A 5,208-nucleotide genomic window follows, 5' to 3' on the forward strand; every position below is an offset into this window, starting at 1 on the left:
ACTAGTTTGCTAGGTTTGTGGAGAGGAGCTAGTGGTATGAGGCTCTCTTAACTGTGTCTTCAAGTGCCTCAATGTCAAATGTCTTATGGATCTACTTCTGTTGACTCCACTGCGGTGGGGCTGAACTTATATTGATCCTGGCTTGGACCAGGCAATGATCTGTCCAGCAGTCATTGGCTCCTGTCCTGTGGCGTGTTATGTCTTTCCAATCCCTTGCTCTGTGGATTACAGAGTCAAGGAGGTGCCAGCATTTGGAGCATGCGAGCTATATTGTATTTGTTCCTTTGGTGGAACAGCGCGATGGTGATGAGGAGGATGTTCTCAGGGCAATTGGTGTGGGGATGTGTTGGAATTTTGCTTCCCTATTCACTCTTTCCCAATTTCCCAGAGGTCTGTACTTTGTCCACTCTGGTTTTGAAGTCGCTGAGAATGGTTAGCTTGTCCACTTGTAGAGAACCACAAGAGAGATCGGTCAAGGCTAGAGCAGAACTGCTCCTTGTCATTGGTTGCTGCATCCTGTATTGGTGCATATGGACTGATTAGATTACTTACAGTGTGAAAACAGGCCCTTCGGCCCAACAAGTCCATACCGACCCGCCGAAGCGCAACCCACTCATACCCCTACATTTACCCCTTACCTAACACTACGGGCAATTTAGCACAACCAATTCACCTGACCCGCACATCTTTGGACTATGGGAGGAATCAGGAGCACCCGGAGGAATCCCACACAGACACAGGGAGAACATGCAAACTCCACGCAGTCAGTCGCCTGAGACAGGAATTGAACCCGGGTCTCTGGCGCTGTGAGGCAGCAGTGCTAACCACTGTGCCACTTTGCTGCCCATGATGTCTGCGACATACTGGTTCCCAGGAAAGGGGAGGCCAGGTGTCATGATACATTCAATTATTCTGCTGAGAAAATCTCTGAGTTGCTCCACCAGTTTGGTTTTAATAGTAAAGTCAATTACACGGATGCATTGCTCTTCTTCGGCCTTGCCTTTCCAGAGAAATGTGTCAACCCCAGCTTGCTGTCTGAGCTGTCCTTCCCAGCCTGCTGGGTTTCACTCAGAGTGATGATGTCAGCATGGTAGCGCCTGGGCAATGATGGTGGTGTGCAGTTCCGGTCTGTCACAAAGAGGACTGTCCGGATAGGTCGTGATGTTCCAAGTCACGGGGCGGCACAATGGCTCAGTAATTAGCACTGCTGCCTTACAGCACCAGGGATCCGGGTTCGATTCCTGCCTCGGGTGACTATCTGTGTAAAGTTTGCACATTCTCCCCATGTCTGCGTGGGATTCCTTCGGGTGCTCTGGTTTCCTGCCACAGTCCAAAGATGTGCAGATCAGGCGAATTGGACATGCTAAATTGCCTGTAGTATTAGTTGCATTAGTCAGGGGTAGATGGGGTAGGGGAATGGTCTGGGTAGGTTACACTTCGGAGGGTCGGTGTGGACTTGTTGGGCCAAAGGGCCTGTTTCCATACTGTAAGGAATCTAATCTAAGTTCAGTCTGAAATTCCATCCTGATGGTGTGGAAGACGCCTGTGTGAGAGTTCCTTTAACGTGGGGATTAGCAGCACAAGGCCTTGGTCCAGTGGCGAGGGATGCGAGGGATGTAGGTTCCAAGACAACAGCAGTCACTGCTGTTTGGCCTTAGATTCTGCCTGCACTCCATTGCAGGCACACAGTTTAGTGCTGGGCAGTGACTCCCGCTGAGGCAGAGTGCGATCCAAGGGAAGGGAGGAATGGAGAGGATGGGAAGGACAGCACGACTGATGCCATTGTACCTATCATGTGCTGATCATTCTCAATCTATGTCCATTTTCTCACCATCTACGTACAAATGTAGACAGGAAATACTCGGGGGTGGATTAGCGTGCAAACACATGGAGCCAAGGATAGGCTGCTGCTCTTGGTCTCTCTGTATTCGTCCAAATGTTGTTATCAACAGTGCAGTAATCTTCATCCCATCTGGGACAATCACAATGGGAAAAGTTATCACAAAGAGGAGTTTGTCGAATATTTCTTCCTGCCAGTGTTTCTTTGAACAACACACTATGTCAACGGATTAATCTACCTCAGCTGGAGCATTGTGTAATGAAGCTGATTTAATGAGTAAGGAATCCTCTTGGAAACTGAGATAAGATGGAACTTACGTGGAATATGAAGCTTCACAGTGACTACTCCAAATAGGAGATATGGAGGGTTATGGAACATGGATAAGATTTACAAATGCAGACCGTGTTGTGGGACACAAAACAGGTTGTAGAGATAAAAAGTGTTAGTGGAGTTTGAGGTGTCAAAATATTAGGAAGGTATAAGTGGATAAAGGAAGTTCGATATTGTAAAGATTTGGAGGAAAGGGAGCACACTTGGGCTTACAAGCAGTTACAGATAAAAGATATGCTGTAGGGGCTGGAGAAATATGTAATACTGAAGGCGTTGTCAGTAGATATAGAGATAAGAGGAGTGTTAACCTGGAAGAGGGATTTAGAGGAGCCAGTTTTAGATTGGAATGGACAAAATTAAAAATCACACAACACCAGGTTATAGTCCAACAGATTTATTTGGAGGGACTAGCTTTCACAGTCATTTGGTTGTGAAGAGGGACCATAAGACAGAATTTACAGCAAATGATTACAGTGATGCAATATACATCGAACGAACCGAAATTGCTACGTTATTCATCTTACAGAATGGATTCGCTGGTTTTGATGTTTTTAATAGATAAATCCCAGAATTTCTTTTAAGTCACATTCTCAGATAATTTGAGGTTTTCCGACAAAAGGAGACATCTCAGCTCAGATAATGACTTATAGTGGTGGGTTAGGCCAATCTTGAGTCAGGGCTTATGCCCGAAACGTCGAATTTCCTGTTCCTTGGATGCTGCCTGACCTGCTGCGCTTTTCCAGCAACACATTTTCAGCTCTGATCTCCAGCATCTGCAGACCTCACTTTCTCCTCTAATCTTGAGTCAGACTGGTCCTATTTCCCAAGTGGAATTTACAAATATTACATATATTGACTGCTTGCAAACTGTGCATTTTTTGAGAAAAATAGAATCTATCTGCAAATATAATTCTGCAAATACAAATTCGCCTCATAAATCTGTGTGTGTGCAGGAAAGAGAGACAGAGTTAGTGTGTCCATGTAAGCATGTGCATGTGAGTACACGCAGAGAGTTTGTGTTTGCATGTGTGTTAGCTTGATAAAGTGTGTGTGGGATTATGATACAGCATAGAACATAACAGCGCAGTACAGGCCCTTCGGCCCTCAATGTTGCGCCATCTTGTCATAAGCCTGGGAGAGGGTGCTTGCGTGGGTGTGGGTATTTGCGACAGAGCTTGTGTCAGAGAGAGAGTGTGCGTGACTTTGTAAGATAGAGAGAGAGTGTGAGTGTAAGTGTGTGTGTGCGCGCACGTGCATGTATGTGTGTGTGTGAAAGAATGTATTGTTCAGTGCAACCGCCTGTAGTGTGATATGAACCCAAGGTCCTACTTGAGGCTATCCTCATGGGTATTGAACTTGGCTATCACCCTCTGTTCGGCCACTTTGCGTTGTTGCCTGTTCCGAAGTCCAGTTTGGAAAATAGTCAGCCGAAGTTCCGAGGCCGAATGGCCCTGATTACTGACTGGGGGTTTTCCCGGTCCCTCTCTCACATACATGCTTTCTCACATAATCACATGCACACACCTCCAACACTCACACCCACACATGCACCCTCTCATAGGCTTGTTCCTCATCACACTCACAGAAACTAACCTGTTGGACTACAACCCGGTGTTGTGTGATTGTTAACTTTGTGCTGGAAGAGTAAAAAGTGATGTCTGCAGATGCTGGAGATCAGAGCTGAAAATGTGTTGCTGGTTAAAGCACAGCAGGTTAGGCAGCATCCAAGGAACAGGAAATTCAACGTTTCGGGCCAGAGCCCTTCATCAGGAATGAGGAGAGGGTGCCAGGCAGGCTAAGATAAAAAGTAGGGAGGAGGGACTTGGGGGAGGGGCGATGGAGATGTGATTGGTGGAAGGAGGTCAAGGTGAGGGTGATAGGCCGGAGTGGGGTGGGGGCGGAGAGGTCAGGAAGAGGATTGCAGGTTGTGGATTCTTCTGTAGATGAAGAACAGTAGAGGTCCTTTGCAGATCTGTGAGAGTGTGGTCCTGAGCTGGCGTAGGGCTGATTGCAGGGAATGTAGGTAGCGACGCATGGCTGCAAGGGTGGAGCGGAGGATCCGGAGGGAGGTCTGTTGCTGGAGGCTTCGGATTTGTTGTAGGTACAGGTTGTCCTGGTTGGGTCCAAATTTTGTTGGATGGAATGTAGTCCGTGTGGGATCAGTCGGTTCCGTAGGCAGGTGCTGAGAAAGGAGATGTAGCTGTGGTAGCGGGTCTGTTTGAGAACGTGGCTGAAGAGCTTCTGTGCAGAGGAGATGACCTGGGGGGTGCAGTAAGAGAGAGACTCACTGAAATCCTTGTAGAGGGAGGGAGAGAGCTTCTTCAAGGAAGGCATCCTTGCAAGAGGATTCGCAGTAGGTTAAAATCTTCGAGTAAAAAGTGAGGTCTGCAGATGCTGGAGAGTAGAGCTGAAAATGTGTTGCTGGTTAAAGCACAGCAGGTTAGGCAGCATCCAAGGAACAGGAAATTCGACGTTTCGGGCCGGAGCCGTTCACCAGGAATGAGGAGAGGGTGCCAGGCAGGCTAAAATAAAAGGTAGGGAGGAGGGACTTGGGGGAGGGGCGATGGAGATGTGATTGGTGGAAGGAGGTCAAGGTGAGTGTGATAGGCCGGAGTGGGGTGGGGGCGGAGAGGTCAGGAAGAGGATTGCAGGTTAAATAACTGTCCAGCGCATTTAAGAAGAATGGACAGCCCATAGACCTGCTGAAAACCGCTTCCCTGACCGGGAATCGAACCCGGGCCGCGGCAGTGAGAGCGCCGAATCCTAACCACTAGACCACCAGGGAGACCAAATCCTGCAATCCTCTTCCTGACCTCTCCGCCCCCACCCCACTCCGGCCTATCACCCTCACCTTGACCTCCTTCCACCTATCACATCTCCATCGCCCCTCCCCCAAGTCCCTCCTCCCTACCTTTTATCTTAGCCTGCCTGGCACCCTCTCCTCATTCCTGATGAAGGGCTCTGGCCCGAAACGTTGAATTTCCTGTTCCTTGGATGCTGCCTAACCTGCTGTGCTTTAACCAGCAACACATTTTCAG

At 48.4% G+C, this 5,208-nt stretch overlaps 1 non-coding gene across 1 annotated transcript; it reads right to left on the reverse strand.

Moving 5' to 3' along the window:
- Positions 1-4,883: 4,883 nt before the first annotated feature.
- Positions 4,884-4,955, reverse strand: trnae-cuc (transfer RNA glutamic acid (anticodon CUC)). Its single transcript has one exon. It is a non-coding gene; the product is annotated as a tRNA-Glu (tRNA).
- Positions 4,956-5,208: the final 253 nt, after the last annotated feature.

Source organism: Hemiscyllium ocellatum, chromosome 26 (genome assembly GCF_020745735.1).
Source record: "Hemiscyllium ocellatum isolate sHemOce1 chromosome 26, sHemOce1.pat.X.cur, whole genome shotgun sequence".
Lineage (NCBI taxonomy): Eukaryota > Metazoa > Chordata > Chondrichthyes > Orectolobiformes > Hemiscylliidae > Hemiscyllium > Hemiscyllium ocellatum.